This window comes from Euprymna scolopes, chromosome 15, assembly GCF_053919585.1.
Source record: "Euprymna scolopes isolate OS-2025 chromosome 15, ASM5391958v1, whole genome shotgun sequence".
Classification (NCBI taxonomy): Eukaryota; Metazoa; Mollusca; class Cephalopoda; order Sepiida; family Sepiolidae; genus Euprymna; species Euprymna scolopes.
The window spans coordinates 7482986-7506315 of NC_136496.1; positions in this window are offsets into that span (position 1 = coordinate 7482986).

The window sequence follows — 23330 nt, forward strand, 5'->3', positions numbered from 1 at the left end:
AGTGTTTACACCCAAAATTGCCGGAGGAGTTTGGTAGAGTATGCAAAGGTCAACTCTTTCAACTATGAAATCTTGGCAGGCAAAAAATTGATTTAAAAGTTTACTGCAAGTCTGGATACTCTTTATGTAAAATTTCAAATGTTTAGACACAAAATTGGCTTAATAGTTTGCTAGAGACCGCAAAAGTCAAACTTTTTGAATTTTGTTCCTTGTCAGCACAATTTTAGGATAAAAACCTATTAAAAATCAATGTTAACAACAACAACAACAATAATAATAATAATAATAATAACGCAACAACAACAATAACAATAATAATAACACACAAGAGTAACGACAACAACAACTACAATAATAATAATAATAATAATAATAATAATAACAACAATAATAATAACAATAATAATAATAACACACAACAACAACGACAACAATAACAACAACAATATTAACAACTATAATAATAATAATAATAATAATAATAATAATAATAATAATAATAATAATAACGTACAAAAAGCCAAATAAAAAATAACAATCATAATACAAATATAAATAATAATGACACACAAAAAAAGCGACAACAACAACAACTACAACAACAACAACAACAATAATAATAATAACGTAAAAAGCTAAATAACAAAATTATAATAATAAAAATAACAATAATAATGACCCACAAATACAGCGACAACAACAACTACAATAATAACATTAATAATAATAATAATAATAATAATAATAATAATAATAATAATATTAATGATAATAATGATAATAATAATAATAATAATAATAATAATAATAATAGTAAAAATAATAAAAACAATAATAATGTACAAAAAAAACTACATAAAAATTAAATTAAAAAAGGAAATGAAACAAACAATGGTAACGAAAATTCCAAAAAGTGAAAATATAAAAACGAGTGTCGAACAGTTTAGATAAAATAAGTTGTTTGAACCAGAAGAGGTTTTTACAAAAAAAAAAAAAAAAAAAAAAAAAAAAAAGTAATAAAAACTCAAACTGCTCAACTGCAATAGCAAATTCAGAAGAATAATCTTATGGTATTTGTAGTGCTCAAAAGAAATAAAACAAACGTGTTTTGTGGTTGAAAGATTTGAAGAATGATATACCAAGTAGGTTTAAAGAAATCAAGACATGATGTGAAATTCAAACAATGGGGAAGTTCCAAAATAATGCGGGACGATTGCAAATGAGTGTTATACAGGTATATTTTCTTTTTTCAAGAGAAAAAGTAAAAACTGAAAGAGAAGAAAAAATGACGTGTATGAGAAAGTAAACATATTACCACCGTACACTTAAGAGAACAAATAAAGCTTGTGATTAATCCTCTCTATAGTAAAAATATAAAATCACACACACAGACACGCACACGTAAACGTACGCATATAAATAAATAAATAAATAAATATATATATATATATATATAAATATATATATATATATAAATATATATATATATATAATCATTCATGTACAGAACTGTCTCGTTGCATCAGAGCTTATCAGTGCGGCTAGAGCAGCAACTACGGCTAGAGCAGCAACTACCTCAAACCAGGATTAAAACTTGATCGTCAAGGCCACAATCAGCGCTTCTAATCGTTACGCTATTTGGCTATATATATATATACACACACATACACACGCACACACACAGACACACACACACACGCACATATATGTATGTATATATATATATGTATATATATATACATGTACACACACACACACATATATATATATGTATATATATATATATATATATATATATATATATATATATATATATATATTAGTGTGGGGACGAAAAATCGGCAATTGGAAAACTCAGAAATTGTACGGGTATCGGAATCGGATGCTAAACCCGATTTTTTTAATTGATTTTTTTTTGTTTGATTCTGTTTGAAAATAAATTTTCCACTGCTTATAGTAATAATAATATAAAAGTATTTACTGATTTTAAACTACCAGTGCGCCGCAATCATGTTGACACACCGATTCTCGCCAGATCAATGAAGTTAAGCAATGATGAACCTGGCCGGAGGAATGAGTATTTGAGAAGGGTAGGCGTTGTATGTACCGCGCCGAGTCGTAGAAATATCCAGGTGTGTATTTCGAGGCGCATTTTTCTCCCTAAGACGGAATGCAATGGAAAACACCGTCTTTATTTGTCCTCCCGAGATTACCATGGCTCTAAAATTTGGAGACTCGTGATCACCGACGCTGTTAAAATAGCAGCGCCGAAAGGTAAAATCGATAGATCACCCCCTGCAATATCTGCACATTTAACATGTGTTTTTACAATAACCACAAAAAAAAAAAAAGTTCTGTAGTTAAATATTAAAAGATCTATAAAAATTCGTAATCGGTAATTGTATCGGTATTGGGGATTTAGTAAGGCATGGAAAATTGAATTGGAATCGGGAAAAATATTGGAATCGTCAAAAGATTTATATATATATATATTTATATATATATATATATATATATATATATATATGTGTGTGTGTGTGTGTGTGTGTGTGTGTGTGTGGTGTGTGTTGAGTAAAAAAGAAAAAAAACGGTAGTAGGAAGACAGGCTCGACCCCGTCACGCGAAGGTGGAAACAAAAAGTGAAAAGAAAATCTGACGTCTTACCGCCACTCCATGACGCGATCAGAAGTTCGGAACGTTTAAATTAAGGAAAGACAATCCAACCGTTACGATTACTTGCAAAAATGGCTCGCAAAAAAATGTATCCCTCCTTGTAGAAAAGTGCCGAGTTGAGGGTGAAGGAATTAATGTTTGTTGCCAACATTTGGATATTTGGCATCCGAGACGTCGCGCTTACAAAACAATACCGATGTCGTGAAAATCCGTCGCACTTGTCGAAAGTTTAGGCAACAACCATACATACATACATACATACATACATACATACATACATACATGATGATTGCAACGTCTTGTAAGACGAGTGCCACTCCCTCCGACACGTAATGTCCATGAGCCCAAAAATGAATTTTATTTCTTTTTTTTAAATTCCTAATGGTGAATTCACACGCTCAAGTAGGCATGATACTGAAGACGGCCATTGAGATCAATGCTTCCAGCATTTCAAGCCTCCACGCGTCACATCTTTTCCATCGCCACAGGACTATTATTATAGACAAATGCCTGAGGGAGTATCTATACACAGATGATGTTACAGAGTCTTAGCTTTGTACGACAGCTAAGTCTCTCTCTCGGTTCAAAATGTTGAGATCCAGCAACAAGCAAGAGCAAGATAGCCAGCAACAAGTTAAACTGCAGACCAGCTAAGTGCGGGTACTGGTCTCCCGCTTTATGGTATTTTAACTCAGAGATCGGCTTCTCCTAGAAAGGTTGCCTTCACCACGGCTTACGGGAGCCTCTCCACCCCAACACAGACACACACACACACACACACACACACACACACACACACACACGTTACTATGTTACTTCTGGGAGTTGGGCAGAATTTGAGGCCTAGTTTTAGTACTTCAATTTCGTCCTTTGTAAGTGTCTCTGTAGATAGGCTGATGACTTTGGATTTTTTGTTGTCTACTCTGGTGTTGTCATTTTGTGAGGGATTCCTAAAAAATGATTGTGAGGGTCGTTAGTTTCGTTGATTCGGTTGGGAGGTTGGTTGTGTCGTTTTGTAGGGATGTTTGGGTTATGATGGTACCTGGGGTATTCGGATTGGTTGTGTTTGTGCGGAGGTATTTTGGGGGTCGGTTTTGTACTGTGGGGTACTGGGGGTGTGTGTTGTAAAGATTGTTTTGTGTTGGGTGGTATCTATAGGGGTGGTTTAGTTCCATTGGGTTATTACGGTGGGGGTTGTTAAGTAGGCGGATTTTTGGTGGTTTGTGTGGGTGGGGGGGGGTAAGAGATAGTAGGTTCTTGGCTGAGTTGGGTGACGTGGTTGGTAGTAACTATTTTCGTATTGTTGTGGGAGGTTGTATCTTTTAGTATTGTCATGTGATAGTGGGTTGTCGGTTGTTGATATGTTGTTTTTTGTAGCATTTTGGTAGTAGTATTTGTGTTTGTATGGTGCCTGTGTTCTTGTGTGGATGTGTGGTGTTCTAGATGGGAGTTTTGGTTGAGTTTTTTGGTGGGGATGGGTGTATGGTATGAATATGTTCCGGTCGGTTCGTTGTGTGTGTTTGGGTCTGTTGTGTGGGTATGTTTGAGAGTGATGTGTGTCTCGTTTCTTACCTTTGTTTTGGAATCTCCCCAGCTGTTGAAATCGGGTATGTTTCGGTTTTTGCAAGGTTTGACTGGTCATGTTCGGTACTTGTTCGTTTTTTTTCTTTTTCTGGTAGATTCTTTAGCCAGGTTATCTTCCTTTCGATAATTCTTTTGGATTTTTCCTCCTCCCTTCTGCATTCAGACTCCCAAAGTCCAATAAGGAATTGGTGGGTCTCCTTGGGGCATAGTTTTCTGATGTCGGTGAGTATTTTATCGTCGATTTTGGTGTATTCCTCTGTGAGGTGTATCTTTCTGTCCTCCTGTATGTCGATTTCAGCTTGTAATTTTGATATGTTTAGGGCTTTTTTTATTTTCTTCTGCTCCTCTGTGTCTTGTGGTGTGACTTTTTCTCGGAATTTGTTTGGGATAAACTGCTCCTCCATGGTTAAAAATATCCTGTAGGTTAGGGCGGTGTCGCTGCATTTGACTGCACGGTAGTAGGCCATTTTTCTCTTTTTAATAAGAGTTTTCCATGTTTGGAGGTTTTTTTCTTTTGTTTTCAGCGCTTCATTCCGGATATGTGGTTCCTTTAGATGTTCTAAATGTTCTTGTTGTTTTTATAGGAGTTCTATAATTTCGTCGATGTTGGTTAGTATCTTATCCTGTTGGTGGAATATCATGAGGATTATTCTGTCACTCTTTTCATTCAGTTTTAGAATTTCATCCTCGAGATGTTTGTTTTACATGTTGGGTGTTGTTTGGGATTCTGGTGTATCCTCTACAGGTTTTTTACGTGTTGGTGGCACTCTGTCGTTGTAGTTAGATATATTTAAATAAAAATGAGTTAAGAAATTCCAACGAAAGAAATATGTATATTTAAATAAGGGAGTAGTCACTAAAATTGTGTATTTTTTAACATTATTTTATTATTCCGTGTCTTGATTTTTCATTGAACATTATGTTTGGATCATTGGAATAATGTTTTTAAGTCATTGAAATCGACGAGGACGCTTCACAGAATGTCTGAAACGCGCGTAAAAACGATTTCAATGACTTAAAAACATTATTACAATGATCAAAACATAATTCTCAATGAAAAATCAAGACACGGAATAATAAAATAATGTTAAAAAATACACATTGTTGGTGACTACTCCCTTATTTAAATATATATATATATATATATATATATATATATATATATATATATATATATATATATATATATATATATAGTTGGCCGTTGACCCCGAAAAAGGGTTCATTCGCCCTTTGGAAGGTCTTGTTTTTAATCCTTCAGGGAAACTAGCCACCCACCTTACCAAACATGTCTGGTGGTGGAACCAGTTTAGTACATACATACATGATGATGATGATTGCAACGTCTTGTCAGACGAGTGTCACTCCCTCAGACATTTAAAATCCATGAGCCCAAATACCTGAGGGAGTATCTATACAAAGATGATGTTACAGAGTTTTAGCTTTGTACGACAGCTAAGTCTCTCTCTCGGTTCAAAATGTTGAGATCCAGCAACAAGCAAGAGCAAGATAGCCAGCAACAAATTAAACTGCAGACCAGCTTAATGCGGGTACTGGTCTCCCGATTTATGGTTTTTTAAATCAGAGATTTGCTTCTCCTAGAGAGGTTGCCTTCACCACGGCTTACGGAAGCCCTCTCCACCCAATACACATATACACACACACACACACAAATATACACGGTGCCAGTTGGCCGTTGACCCAGAAAAAGAGTTCATTCGCCCTTTGGAAGGTCTTGTTTTTAATCCTCCAGGGAGACTAGCCGCCCTCCTCACCAAACAAGTCTGGTGGGGGAACCAGTTTAGTCGCCGGTGACCCGACCATTAGGTAGGTAGTACTGGGTTACATGGTACCAGTAGCATATGACATGACCTGACACATACATACATACATACATACATACATACATACATACATATATTTAAGCGGACAGGTGCGATTTATATTATAGATGTATAAACATATATATATATATATAATTATTTACTATAACTATTAATATATATATATATATATATATATAGAGAGAGAGAGAGAGAGAGAGATAGAGATAGAGAGAGAAAGAGAGAAAGAGAAAGAGAGAGATGTTGGATGTTCAAATTTGAACGAGATTGTCTGTAAAATACTTGTGAAAGTGTTTGCACTGAAAAGATAATAAATAACACCTCTGTCAATGGAACCTATGCATATACATATATATACATAAGTGTGTACGTGTTATCTTAATTAAATGATGAATCGCACAATCGCAACAGTCCAGACTCGGACATTTTTTCTCAAGTATTTTGATGACACATTCCTAACCGTTCTTCTTAAAAAAAACAAAAAACATTCAATCGTTTTTTCAGTCTTAATCGCGATCATCTTAATTGTACGTCACTCATCATTATTTGCTGTCTTTTATTCTCATCAGTAACCGGCTCATTAGTATATGTAACATATCGCTTTTCTCATCGATCGATTACAATCTATTTAATTTTCAATCATCTTTGTTCAACTATTATCGTGTAGACATACCGACTCCTCTTTCTTTTAATTAATGTATATCTATACATGTACATATGATATGCATGTAATATGGTATGTATTTATAATTGAAATACACACACACACACACACATATATATATATATATATATATATATATATATATATATGTGTGTGTGTGTGTGTGTGTGTGTGTACTAGTATTTCAGCCCGGAGTTGCTTGGGTGTTTCGAGGTTTGTGTTAAGCAAAAAAAATAAATAAATAAATTGGTAGTAAGAACGCAGGCTCGAACCCGTACCGCAAAGGAGGAAAAGAACGGGGAAAGAACCTGCCGTCTTTGCTGTTAAGACCACCGCCAAACCGGAAGTGATGTAGGTTGTAATTAAGAATAGACAATCGAAAAGAGGGAATGACTTTCGAAAATATCAGTGAAAAACATTTCCCTGTAGAAATGTACTCAGTTGAGGATAAAGAAAGTAATGTTTTTAGCCAATTTTTCGGCATTTGTCGTCTGAAGGGACAGTCTTCTAAACGGTACTGATCTTGTGAAAATTCGTCGCCTCTTTCGAAAGCATGTATTATTACAGAATCTATTCTCTCTTGATTATTATATATTATGAGAAATAATTTGCTCGGTTAATCAATTCGCAAAAATAAATAAACAAATAAAAAAATAATGCTGACAATGTCGTTCATCAAATTCACGTCAGCTGAAGATGAATGCCCGGAAAAAGTAACTTCTGATTAATTTTTAGTTTGAAACAAAGAACTGATTTGCAGCGATTTTAAATGGCACATCTTCTTTTATCGTAAATTGAACTCATTGATAAGAAGAAATTAACATAAAATGCTGAGGTATATTCGGGATTGAACAGAGGGAGCATTCGATCTGTCTTCCAGTTATCTACTTTTGGGCTATATCTCAAGATGATAATGTTTTTTAAGAAAAAAATAGCTTGCTGAGATTTTGTTTTCTTCCTTGGCCGGTGTAACGTAAACTATTTCCTTGTAAAATTCCTGTTTTTTATGTATTTATCTATAAAGACGAAATACTATCTTTAGTGTTGGATTTTTCCGATTTCCGGGATTTATTGGATTATATTTTATACAAAACATATTTAAGAACACTGCCAGATATATAAATTAGCTCTGTGTTAATTCTTTAAAAGATAGGCTTCGTCATTTCGGAACCCATAAGGAAGGAACTTGCACACGAATTGACTTTTTTTATAATTGTAGATATAGTATGTTTCACATAATTTTCCTGCTCCTTATCCGTCTTCCTACCAACACATAAAAGTCGTGATACCACATGTATATAGACCGAAATATATTAGCTTGAGATATGGCGTACTCTGAGAGAACAAATAGTTTTGTAAATTTATTTATTCATAATATGGGTCAAAACAATATCGCCATGACTGTAAAAATTATTTATGTAGGGTAAGTTGAATTTATTAGCTCTCAGTTCATAAACTATTTAATTCCTCCCTAACCTTTTTTCTTTTTAGTCCACGTGACATTATGAGAGGGGGACCTATCTCGTAACCTTTTCATAATAGTGGATATGAACTTATGTTTTTGTAATACTTTATTTATTTCTTTATTCAGTCATCTAATTTGTTATTTATTTATTTTATTTATTTTTTTCTTTAAAATAGAATAGAAGAGGCACTGCGGGTGCATATACGGCGGCTCAGAAATTCTCACTCCCCTCCCCCATCCTGTCCCTCAGTTCGCATCTCAAACAAATGAGCGATGTTTTTGACAAGGGGGGGGGGGCGAAAACAATGTATAATCGGTCGACAGTTTATATATGCCCATTAAAATCTGCCATTTCTAAAAACAAAACAAAAACACTTTGGAATCTTCGATTAGTCGAGACGTAATAAGAAAATTTGAATTGTTTTGCGAATTGTTATGGAACGTGCGCAGAGAGATAATGAAGCGCGTACTTGAAGGAGTGCTGAGTTATTTGCCCTTGGTGACCAAACCGCCATCAACAGATGGCGTGAGTGCATGATTCATAATTCCCCGCAGAAATAAGGAAGGAAAGAGGAGAAAAGAAAAGTTATTTACTAATTTATGGCGAATGTTTCCGACATGTTGGATTTTTTAATTAGGTTTTCGTGTGTCATTCAGGAAATAATGTTTAGAGATGGCATTTATTTCGAATAAAATACTGTCATTGAGTTTTACCAGAATCTGTTTTTCTCTCTTTCTCTTTCTCTCTTTTATTCTTTCCCCTCTCCCTTCCCCGAATCTCACTTCCTGTCTCTAGCCAAGCAAAATTGTTAGAAAGAAAATTGTTTTCGCAGGTTTAAAACATGAGGTATTTATTATATACGGATACGAGCAGATATAATCAGCAATGATTTGGTATCAACCATCTCCAGGTATATTCACACTGGATTTTATTAGTGAATAGTGAAATATGTTTTTTTTTGTTTTGTTTTTTTGCTTTCCCAATGAACATAGCCGTTAGAAATCCCAAATGCAAATAGTGCCAAGTCTATTTCTTTATTTTATTTCTTTTTTTTTAATAAATCTGGGTCAATTCCGTTTTGTTGAACTGATGAATGTATATTTTTCATCATATCAACAAAACGGAATGAATACACCTGAAGATGGTCGGAGGTTACATCGGCCGAAACGTTGTGCAAAAAACAACCAAGATAAGAACAATAGTCCAAATAATACAAAAACTAATACGGTCCTGGATATGACCTTAAACTATATCCGATGGTGAGGCCCCATCTTGCAGGCCTTAGGGAGTGTGGAGCCACCCTTTAATTGCCATTGCTCCCAGGTTCACTCTGACCCGGAGTGGTAGTACCTGTTAGGGTCCCAACTATGGGTTAAATAGAATACGACCTAAAAAACAAATATACTATATTAAAAAAATCGTTCTTCAAAATCACCAGATTCGGCATTAAATAACCAGAAAAGGGCTGATATGCCGTAAAACAAAACAGCCAACCAACAAAAACTAATTATCAATTCTCATCACAAAAATATACATTCATTATTTTTAAGATGAGGGTTGATAATTTGGATTATTTGATTTATTCAAACTCCAGTTTTCATCTGTTTTATTTGTTTCAGTCGATGTGTACTCCGACATTTTTCAGGTACATCTTACCAGTCTCGAAAATCGGTACGGAATTTCGAACGTTTTGTTAGGCTTAAGGTAAAAGTCGTAATTAATTCGTAATTCTAACCTTAGTATCTCCCATGGCGTAACAGATGAAGTAGTAAGTGGAATTCAGTTGTAAGTAACACTTTTCTGGAGGTTGAAGGTTCAAACCTTGTTAGATATTAGCAGTGGACGATTAATATGAATATTGAACCCAACATTTTTATCAGCTAAAATGTTTTTAAATAATCCAAATATTTAGAATAAATGATTATTTACATTTATTTAGAAAGGTAACTTAAAAATGTTTTTATAAAAATTTAGTTGACAACTTGGAAATAATGACATGTAAAAACATCAGGTGATTATCTTACTAATGTACATTTATGCCCTCATGTTTTAGATAAGCTGAAATTAGTTGAACGGTAAGAATCAAGAGAGGAACAGAGATGGTCTTCAGATCGTGATGACTCCTAGAAGAGGGGTCAGAAATGGCGACAGTCAGAATCAGCGTTGCACCTCTCTAAAAGAATAAACACACATTAGAATAAAACATTGCCGAAAAAATAACCGGAAGCCCTGTTATTTCCATTACAGCTTTCAGTACTCAATACCAAAGATGAACTAGATGGGTTCCCGATTCGCTAGATGCTGAAACATCAAATAAGTGTTATTCGCTATTTGTAATGCAAAAGTATTTATGTATATTCTTGTCCCGACATAAACTCTATCTAAGTGTTTACATACGCAACAGACTCTAGATTAGACGATCACAATGCTAGACGATCATAGACGAACGCATATATATATATATATATATATATATATATATATATATATATATATATATAGACAAATATTATTGAATAACACGGAATTATTCTGTTTTACAATTTTCCTTTTCATCTTCTCCAATCTCCGAATAGTCCTTTTTGTGTTCTTCTCGAAATTGTATATGTTGGAGCCATAATGGCGAGCGCTTTCGACAGAAGTACTTCTATCATGATCAGGCATATTGTAGAAATAAATGCAGAAATTGTTTTTTAATTTACTTATATACACATTTTTTCCTAGTCACGTGGTAATTTGTTACAAGTTAAGTGGGCGAATTTTTTTTTTGTTTTACATATATTAAACAGATTTATATATACAAACACATATATACATTATTAAACATTTATCCCAAACATTTCAAAATTTTCCGGCTGCACTCGTAATTAATATTATTTATTTGAGTCTTCTTTGTTTTAATGTACAATGCTTCGAGTATTCTTAGCCTATTTACATTTCTCTCACTCTGCAATACTCTTGTATTTTCTACCATAATTCTTCGAAATTCCGAATGTTGGCTGCCATGTCCCTTCAAATGTTGTGATATGGAGCTAGAGTCAGAGAGGTGGAGAGTCAATCTTCGCGACAATGTGTTAGTTGTTGAACCAATGTAGCTACTAATATTGGAGATACACCCTCCTACTGGGCAGCTAAATTTGTAAACTACATTGGTCCTTTCTAACAGGTCATTTGTTTGCGAAATGTTGTTTTTCATTACAAGGCTTGTTGTCTGTATTTTTTTATAATATGTATAAATTTTAAATTGTAAAACAGAATAATTCCGTGCTATTCAATAATATTTGTTTAAATGAGAAAATGCTGCCTACATATACACAATATATATATATATATATATATATATATATATATATATATATATATATATATATATATAGTAAGAGAGTTTATTTGTGGTACAGAATTTACTAATGACAGAAAAAAAGAATTCTTTTGGACCCTATATGTCTTTCGTCACCCTCATCAGTGGTAAACGATGGTATTTTTGATCTTTTTTAAAAAAGAAAATATTGGGGAAAAATTAAAATTATTATAAAATGAGAACGACTTATTTACAATATATATATATATATATATATATATATATATATATATATATATATATATATATATATAACCCTACCATGCGACATCCTCATTATGTGCGATACTAAAAATACGATTGCTGTATACTTCAGATTTCTACTTAAACATGGTTGACAGAACGGGAACATACTACCCCCGTTGATTAAATAAACGCTTTTGTTTGAATATCCTGCAGACGTAAAAGTTCGAAAGGAATATTCCAGAGTTCTGAAAAATACACCAGAAGAAGGCCGAACGTTACATCGGCCGAAACATTGTGCAGATTATAATGGAAATCAAAAAATTCCAAATATTATGAATATAAAACGTCTGTCTAGAAAATTAATTATCCGCATTAAATAATCGAAAATGTTCAAAAGCAATTAAATTAAGATGCCATTAAACTAAACTGCCATTAAACTAAAATGCCATTATAATAAAAACAGGACTAATTTATTATGCACCCACATAGGTCTCCTTCATTAGTGATTACTCACTGATTAAAATCGGTTTTTGCCCCAGGGGTCTCAGTCAGAAGTTTCCGTGGATTTATAATACTCTCTAACGTTTTTGATCACTATTACAGAAGACTTTGCGTTATTTCAAGAGCGGTTACCATTTATATCTCAATGGCAACAGCCGAAGAGGCTTATGTGTAAATAAGCTTCCCCAAGGTCTCAATATAGTCTGCACCCTTTTAGGTGGAGGTCATTTGTGTGGTATCTTCCGCAGCTGATAACATCACCTTTTTGTAAAACGTTATCTATTCATTCATTTCATTGCTCTCTCGATAGAAAGAAACGTATGAACCAATTTGAATATTAATTTTGAAAAAAAAAAAAATAGATTTCGTTATTTTTATTGCTTTTTTATTACTTTTTTTATTATTTCTTTCACACATCGGAATAATTTCCATCATGAAGTTAAAAATGATTGAATCAAATAAGAGAAAAAAAAGCTGAGTTAATTGATAGCAACAACAACCTTCAAATAAATCGAATTAATGGCCTGATAAGATTTAAGATAAAAGGACAACTTCAAAGACACCCAGTCTTTATCTTATAACGCTACCAGCAGACGGCTCGACGTTGCTCGGGATTGGATTATGATTAACGAATGTTTCACACTTCCAATACCTTTATTGTAATCGATATCGGTGAAATTGGCCATTTTTTAAGCAAATCGATTGATTGCCAGTCGAGGATTCACTAAGATGCACTGGAAGGAATCTTCATATACCTTCTTACTGCGACTTAGTTCACGATACATTGTAATCTACGTTGCATTGTAGAGAAACTTACAATTGATTCCATGAAATTTATTCATATAATGATAAATAATTTATTCATATGATGACTTAAATAAGAGTTTAAAATGCAAAATTCAAGTATCATAGTTTAATTATGCTTTGAATAGAAACATTCGTTTTGACCGTGTCCCTCTCTGTTATCAAAGAATTAATTGTTGATTTTATACAGCAGTCTATTTTGATAAAACTGCCGGGATGTATCAGTCTTAAATTTGGTCAAAATCAGACTGTACCTTCTTTAATCCGTTTCTTACGATTATCGATTTTTGATACGTGTCGACAGAATTCCAATAATAAAAAAAATCACTCCCAGAGGCATGAAGTATATTTGCATGAAATTTTGGAAAAAAAAAGAAGACTTTTCCAACTCCATAGCAAACGAACGCACACACACATACACAATATGCACAGAGAGACACAAAGAATATTTTATATATGAGTAAAGATTCCACACACACACACACACACACACACACACACACACACACACACACACACACACACACACACATACACACCTATATATATATGTATATATATATATATTAGACATTAAGAGGAGATTATATATATATGTATATATATATATATATATATATATATAAATACCCGTTCACATACACCTTTCACGATAAAGATAGAACTTAGAATTAGATAGAATCGAGCAATTGCATCGACAACGAACAACGCCAGACCCAAAGTGGGTTTCCATGTACTGCATCGCATCAGTGACGTGCTCCGATATAGGCGCGAACCTAGGTCGTCGCACTCATGAAGTGTGCAATACTGACGACCTAACCATATGAGTCACGGGTTCTATCTTTATCGTGAAAGGTGTATATGAACGGGTATTTATATATATATATATATATATATATATTATTTTTTTTAATATAATTATCCACTGACACGTGTTTCGTCGTCTACGACTCATCAGAGTGGCTGAATCTAGACGACAAAACACGTGTCATTCGATAATTATATTTAAAAAAATAATATACATGCCGCTCCCCATTAAGGGGGTACCAGATTGGTCAATGGGAAAATTATTCCCAACAGGCATTTAGGTAAAAATGCACTTTCGTATAAATACTTGAATTCATTCACCAAAGTATCGCTAACAAAAACAAATAAACACACACACACACACACACACACACACACACACACACATATATATATATATATATATATATATATATATATATATATATAACGATCATATAACAAATAACGATCCCGTATTTTGCTAATTTCTACCCTCTGATGAGAAGGAAAGTATTTCTTCGAAATTGCACGGATTAAGGACTATCCACTTATTAACTGTTTCCGTTTCAGGTTAAATATGTTTTTAACTCTTTTTCAATGTGTTTTTAACATGTTTTATTAACTATCTGTTCTTATATATATATATATATATATATATATATATATATATATATATATATATATATATAAAATAAATTCACATGAAATCACCTTTTTCTTCACCATATTCCCTCTGCTTCACTTTTTGTTATGAAGTAAGATCTTTGACTTACTTGTTGTTTTATCAAATATTTTTCGAAGAAATACTTTCCTTCTCATCAGAGGGTAGGATTTAGCAAAATGCGGGATCGTATTTTGCATGCAAAAGTATTTGATGAAACTGCATTTAAGTCAAAGATCTTACTTGATAACAAAAAGTGAAGCATAAGGAATAGGGTGAAGGAAAAAGTGATTTCACGTGAATGGATAGTATTGTGAAATGGTAAAGTATCCAATGAAGGTATAATCCAAAAATGTAAATGCAAGAAAGTTATTTAAATTTCCATTCGCATAAGTAAAATCCAAGGGAATCATGTAATTGGAAGATGGTCCAAAATAATCCCAAAGGCCGAAATCCGTGGAATAATTCACAAATAGGTACAAGGAAAAGGGGAAAGAATTCAAATAATATTATTAAAAGAAAAAATAAGATATGCGTTATCTCGGCTGCCAAGACAAAGTGTAATTAAGAAAAATGGATGAAGAAGAAGAGAGAAAAAATGAGTGAAAAAGAAGAGAAAAAAGATTGAATAGTGATCGAATAAAATATAAATTGTAAAGCAAATGTCAAAATAACCCAGACAAGACGACGTTAAAAACGCGCCAAAAATATAGGGCAAAAAAAGAGGGCAACTGAAAGGTACAGGTTATTACTTAAGAAAATATCAGTAGAAGTTATTAAAAGACACTAAAACAATTCAAGGGAAGAGGATGGCCGGTATCTGCAAATTCCAGAAACGTTGCATCCCTCTGCCTGCTCTACAAATACTTTAACGGTGAATGCTCTGACGAACTGCAAGCACTTTTGCCCCCTCGACGTAAATACCCCCGACAAACTCGATAAGCAGCTAAATCCCACCCCTACACAGTAGAGACCCATAGATGTAAGAGAACCTTCTACTCCAGTAGTTTCTTCCCCAGGACAGCTAGACTTTGGAATTCCTTTCCGGGTCCCTGCTTCCCTAACTGTACTTACATGCAAAAGTTCAAGTGTAACGTGAACCGTCAGCTTGCTGCCAAACTCCCTACACAGTACCCCTGATGCCTATGTCCGTGATAGTAGCCCCCTGTAACAAAGTGGCAATGTGCCATGTTTGGGGTGAAAATGTAATAAAAAAAAAACAAAAATATAAAAGCAAGTATGTAAGTAAATGCATATAGTAAAATATAAGTAAATGTAAGTAAATTACTTTATATATATATATATATTTATATAAATGTAAGTAAATTACTTTATATATATATATATATATATATATATATATATATATATATATATATGACTTTAGCAAATAAGGTGTAAACCATTACAACTATTTGCTAATATTTTCTCCTCTGAAGAGATGATAGACATCGAAATCCTATAGGATAAGGAGTTATAATATTTCAAATGTATTCTTTGTCTTACATAAAATATTTTTGATTTGAAATTTAACGATTACCCGTCATAAATTTTAAAACTAATTGAATGACTAAAATTTGATTAATTTTTATTCAGGTGAGATAGTACTTATAGAATATTACTGCCAGTAATATCGTGTAAGACTTATAATCATAGGTTTCCATACCTGTTGATTGTTAGATAATTTTATTCTGAAGTATATGTATGTAATATATATAAATGTGTGTGTGTGTGCGTGTGCGTGCGTAAGTGTGTGTATGTGTTTATATATATATATATATATATATATATATATATATATATATATATGAATTGTAAATAGCGATGAGAGGTTTCCAAATGTTTTTAGAATCCGATACAAGTACCGATTCCAGTTTTTAAAAAACTTTCTTAATATTTAACTAGATTTTTGATGCTTTTAAAAAGTGTGCACATGACTGTACCCCCGTCTAATGTTTGCCTATATTCGTCAAAACGTAAAATAATAAACTTAATGTCAAACAAGTAGGTCTGACCTTTGACCTTGTGTTACCCGCTTGCTTTGATGTGTCTGAGATTTCATAAACATCTTTGAGTTGATGGAGAGATTGCTGTCATCGCAATATTTAAAATAACACACGTAAACTATACTTCTCTCTCTTCGAATATAAGAAAAGAGCTCTATATTATTCTGCTATAACAGGGTGCTTGACTTTTTTAGTCAGAAGGAAGTTACATTGACGGAAACGTTATAAGACTAACACGCAAGATGAGAACAATAGTTCGAACAAAGCAAATAATACAAATTCTACTTTTTTCTTGTTTTCTTTCTTTGACATATACCAAAGAGGATATTGAAAATACTGTTTAGCCACAGTGAGGCAAACCTTATCGATTAATTAGTTGTTATTTTTTTCATTAACCTATTTAAATTTTAATTGAATTTAAATTGAAAAACGGCGGGAACTTAGTTGTCAATGCAATATTTAAATAAAGGAAGTTGTGTGAACAGTTTAATATGTCCATCAGTATAGAAAATGAAAAACATCCTCTGCTTAAAACGAAAAATAGACTTGTTAATGAGACACCAACCGATTGTTAAATCGAGCCACGCTCGCCTCCATAAAATTAATAAAACTTGATTACAGTTGGACATTTCTTATATTTTTATCTTTTAGCAAACATTCGAGCTTATATATATATATATATATATATATATATATATAACTACTTAATTTACTCACATAAAATTAATATACGAAAGTATAGATTTATGCGTAAACTTTAAGTATTTACTTCAAAAGTGCTCAATACGTAGGTAGAGCTAGTTAGTAAGTGATAAAATGTATATGGCAATAAGAAACAACCACAGAATTCGCGCATAAGTCTGAAGAATCGTAGAGTGGATGAAACGCGGAATATTCAGTGTAGCTTAATCGCCATATACATTTTATAACTTACTATATATATATAGTCGAAACGGTGAGCGAGTGTCTATCTAAATGGACATTTGATGAGGTAAATTGCGAGCACCGATCTCATAGGACCCGAGATTAGAACTGCTGACTATCAACGCAACACATGATTGTATAGTTAATCCCTGGTTAGAAATAGGTGCTGGTCTAGCTACACTGATGAACTGTGATACGGCGAAACAAGACTCTATGTGGATGGTATAAAATAATAGTTTTGTTGATCTGTCACGTTCCCATTTAAAATAATACTGATATCGAATTTTTTTGACTGAAGATCAAAATATCATTTTCATCATAAAACGCGTAGATGTAATTGACATGTCTTAAGAATTTTAGAACTTCTTATTTCTCTAACAAACAAACAAAAAAAATGTCTGTCTAAAAAAAGCATCGTCCGTTCGCCCACGCAGGAACATCCATTAGTGAAGTATTCTGCGTTGATTGATCTCCTTTTAAAATCCGCACAAAATGAAAACATTTTTAACTCTATATATTGCCCTCTCACTCCTCTCTTCCCCTGTCTGAATGTTGAATGTAATGAAAGAGGTCATAAAAGGGGGTAGTGATAAAATCAAATTGACAGACTTGGGGGAAGGGGTCAGATATTGAAGATGACTAACATTTGAATTGTTAGGATCCAGTGTGAGGAAACGGTGATCTATTTCCGCGGGCTTTTTTTTCTGTTCACTATTTTTAATTTAGGGTTATTAAGTAACGTGCTATTATCACACTAACTTTAATAGCCCTGTACCCTCACACACACACACACACACACACACACACACACATATATATATATATATATATATATATATATATACATATAGTGTCATCCACATACAGTACTATTTCGCTGTTTCACAGCTTATCAGTGAAGCTAGAAAAAACAACTACCTCAAGCCAGGATCGAAACCCGACCGCCCAAACGAAAATCGGAGCTTCTAACATATATATATATATATATATATATATATATATATATATATATATATATATATATATATATATATATATATCAGGGAGACCCGACATTGCCCAATACTGAATGAAGATCAACAAATGTTTCACCCTCCCATAATTTATTATCATCAAAACCTGTGAAACCGTCCAATTTTCAATGAAGTTGATTAATTTCCTGCTTTAGTTTGAGACACATCGCGGTGCTTTGGAACGAAACCTCACTGCAGTAATTTAGTTTAGAATGCATTGTAGTTTACGTTGCACTGTAGAGAATCAAATGTTGATTTTATAAAATTATTTATTGAATTAAAGTCTAAAATGCAAAAGTCCAGAGTAATGCTTCAATAGTACTCTGAATAGAAACATTCATTTCCAATGCGCCTCTGTCATATCAAAGAAATTACTGTTGACTTTATATGCAAATCCTTGCAACATGTGCGGTGATAATTGCTTGAATGAAATGTTAAAGTGCAAAAATTCACATATCGTTGTTTAATTGAAACCTAAAGAGAAATATCTATTTTGAACGCGCCTCTGTTATATCAGGTTCAGTGTTGTTTAATACCTAAAAAATGACCCCCCCCTTTAAATTCCGCAATTTACACTTTTTTCTTTTTTCGCGTTAATTTCATCGATTACAAACTTAATTTTCTAATTAAAAGGGTAACTTTATACGGCGTGACCCAGCGGCGTTTAACCCCTAAAAAATGGAGATCTACTTTTTTTCAGCCTAATACATTTAAACAGCCTTTATAAATTTTATTAGTTTGCAGAAGTGCAAATAAGTGCAAAAAAAAATATAAATTTTGAAAAGAAAAGAAAATAACATGTTAGAGTGGGGGATCACTTTTCTATATAAATTTAACATAAAATGAGCACCCACTTTTTGGCCACCAAGCGTTTAACGAGACATGTCACCTCTAGCATTTTTTAAAAGTTTGGCGATTGAGTGGGGGGAACTTGGGGTGGGGGGAATAAGATTGGAAACATAAAATAACGACAAATTTCATTATTTTTTATGAGACCATTCTCTACTTTCACCTGACAATTTAATAGACAAAACAAAGCCCAAAATATGACAAATTCAACGTTTTTTAGGAGGGGGATTACATTAGAAACATAAAACAACAAATAAAAAGCAAATTTAAAAGCCCCCCCCTAAAAAAGCAAATCTAAAATTTCCTTTATTTACAAAAAAAAAAAGCCAGTAAAAAAGCGCCCTTACAAAAAATAAAGGTAAATGTGTAGTTTAGCGGCGTAAATTATTTGACAGACACAAAAATTATAAAAACTATTTATTTTTATATAAAACATTATTATACCCAAATACTGAAAGAAAACAACAAAAAAATTCATTTTTATGTTTCTTTTTATCATTTTTTATTAGACTAATCGTGCACGCCTTACACGTTTAAAATTTGGCCTTTTTTAGGTTTGGCAGATTGGTTTTTTTAAGGCCAAATTTGACCTCTTTACGCTCTTTCATTATAAAAATAGATGGCGGCCAAAAATATAGTTCATGAAAGAGTTTAAAAAGGCAAATCTTCCAAACTTAAGAAAGGCCAAATTTTAAAAGCAATATAGCGGCCTCGAATAATAAATGATAAAAAAATAATAAAAATGAATGTTTTTTCCGGTTTTATTTCAGACTTTGGGTCGAACAATGTGTTTTATATAAAACCGGCGTTGCCCGGCGTTGCCCGGCGTTGCCCGGCGTTGCCCGGCGTTGCCCGGCATTGCCCGGCGTTGCCCGGCGTTGCCCTGGTTTTTAGAGGAGTGTGTGGTTGGAGGGGGGTAAAATGAAAACAAAGCGATTTCATAACCCTGTTTAAATATTATAAAAACAAACAATGTTAATACTATTTAAAAAATCGTGTAAAAAAAAAACAATTAAAAAAATTAACGTGATGCAATACGAACGGTCCGGCGGTGCCCGTGTGTTTGAAAAATCGCAAAAAAGTTTGAAGGGGAGGGGTTTCGAACTCGAATCATTGGGGCGAAAGCGCAAAAAAAAGTGATAAATTAACTAAAAAGTGAATTAGGTCAAATATTTATTCCGCAGTAAAGTTTGTTTTAGTTTAGTTTCAGTAGTCACATCACATTCGAATTCTAAATGAATGTTTTTGTTTTCTCGAATTCTAAATGAATTTGTTTGTTTTAATTTTAATTTAAGTATAATGCAAGTGAATTCACGATATCGTGCGTTGTAATGTTTGTGTAAAAATAAATGTTGAGTTGAAAGTACTAATAAATAAAGGTCAGTGTTAGATTTCACGGTTAGAGTTGTTAAAACCGGAAGTAAAATCCGGTTAGTCTCGCAGATTGCGTCTTACACTAACGAAAAAAAAAGCAAAAGGAAAGCAATAATAGTAATCGCGTTTTCGCCTTAAAAAACTTGTTTTTTTTCTATTTTAATATGGAAAAAATAGAAAGCATAAATCAGGGAAAAAAGATTTTTAAAAAAAGAAACGACATAAGATTCCAAACCGGTGTTTTTCCTCGTACTGTTCCTTGGAAACGCATCGGCTGCGGTGTAAATGGGGGGAGGGGAAAGGAGGAATCTAATAGAGAGAAGAGATGTTGCAACTTCCATTTAATCTAAGCAATTTTGGCAGTGGACTCTCACCGGAAAAACATTGTCGAGGAACTGTCGAGGTAATAGGCCTATAGTAAACCTCAGATAATGTGTTGCAGTCTGTACGCATTACATTTGCATGTAATGTCATAAATTTTTAATCCCATTAAGATCTAAGTTGGAGGGGAAAAACGAGTTCATTTTATTTATATAGATAGACATAGAATAGAAGATAGATAGAATATCTTTTTTTTTGTCTGGCAAATAATTTTCGCCGCTAAACTACACATTTACCAAAATAAATGCATGCATTAATGTTTATAAACGTTATTTTTTTAGGTTCACAAAATCGTGAGTTTTCTTAGGACAGTGATCCCTTCTGCTGAAATATCTGGTTGAGAAGGTATCAGATACTTGGGGAGGGGGGGGCTATTACATTTACACGTTTTTATCCGTTCTTTTATTTTTGAAATTGTTGTGGGGGTTTCTACGCTACCCATAATGAAAATGATATGTATAGCAGGCGTGTTTCAACCCAGGCAACGCCGAGTATCCATGCTAGTATATATATATATATATATATATATATATATATGTAGTCATCCACATACAGTAATATTTCGCAGCTCATCAGTGCGGCTGGACAAGCAACTACGTCAAGCCTAGATCGAAACCCGATCGCTCAAACGACAGTAGAAGCGTCTAGCCGTCACGCTATACGAATGCTGCTACGCAGGCAGTGAATGAATGTTTTGACATTGTCCAAATACCTAAGTTCAATTTGTTTACACAAAGCGCATCACTTCATACGCAAATGGTAATTTGTATATCACTCCAAATATGCTCAACCCAAGATAGGGAGCATGGCAATTAAACTACACAAAATATTCTGCGTTTCATTCTTGTGAGAATGCGTCAGGCGGGGGAATATAGGGTAACGAATAAAATAAATCTATCTCCATTGTATAAATATCAGGAAAACCGCCTCTGTGGTACCAGTCTTCAAGAATTCTGGTGAAAGAACTGACCCACTAAATTATCGCCCCATTAGCCTCCTCCCGCTTTTCGCTAAAATATTTGAGTCCTGAGTTAATCAAGCCCTAGTCCAGCACCTAACAGCTGCTAAACTCCTGACTGACAAACAATATGGATTCAGGCAAGCCCGTTCAACAGCAGATATCTTAACTGTAGTTTCTGAACGTATATACCGTTCATTGGATAAAACAGGGGAGGGTAGAGCGGTGGCCTTGATATATCTAAGGCTTGTGACAGGGTATGGCACGATGGTCTTCTAAGGAAAATTAGATCATATGGAATCACTGAAAGAATTCATAATGTAATTAAATCCTTCTTAAGTAATAGAAAAATCCAAGTTGTCCTCGACGGTCGTACATCTAAACAATATGACATAAATGCGGGAGTACCTCAGGGGTCTATCCTTGGACCTCTATTATTCCTGATATCCATAAATGACCTCCATGATAAATTTGTTTCGGAGATGGGTATATTTGCCGATGACACCACTCTCTATAACAGATATGAGGGTAAAACAAATGAACACATATCCAAGGAAATGGCAGAAACACTAGAGGATGACCTCCAATCCGTAGTGGAATGGGGACAAAAATGGATGGTCACATTCAATGCTGCTAAGACTAAGCTTGTTTCCTTCAATAACTACAAGAAACCTTCTCTGCCACCAATAGCAATGGCCAAGAAAGCTTTGCCTGAAAGTACTTCTTTTAAACTCCTCGGCCTAACGTTTACAGGGAATATGAACTGGAATAGATACATTGAGAGCATTGCCAAGGCTGCTGCAAGGAAGGTTGGCTCCCTCTACCGTGCTAGAAAACTACTTACGCCTGACAGTATCCTATACCTCTATAAGGCAACCATTCGCCCATGTATGGAGTACTGTTTTCACATCTGGGCTGGTGCATCTGCTGCTTGTCTCTCGCTCCTGGACAGGGTTCAAAAGAGAGTCGCCAACCTGATAGGTCCTGAACTGTCATCTAGGCTTCAGCCTCTGTCCCATCGACGAGATGTTGCATCCCTCTGCCTGTTCTACAAATACTTTAATGGTGAATGCTCTGACGAACTGCAAACACTTGTACCTCCCCGACGTGACTACCCCCGACAAACCCGAGAAGCTACTAAGTCTCATCCCTTTACAGTAGAGATCCCTAGGTGCAAGAAAGCCTTTTACTCCAATAGTTTCTTCCCCAGAACTGCGGGTCTTTGGAACTCCCTTCCGGGATTCTGCTTTCCCAACTGCAATGATATGCAGAAGTTCAAGTGTAATGTTAAC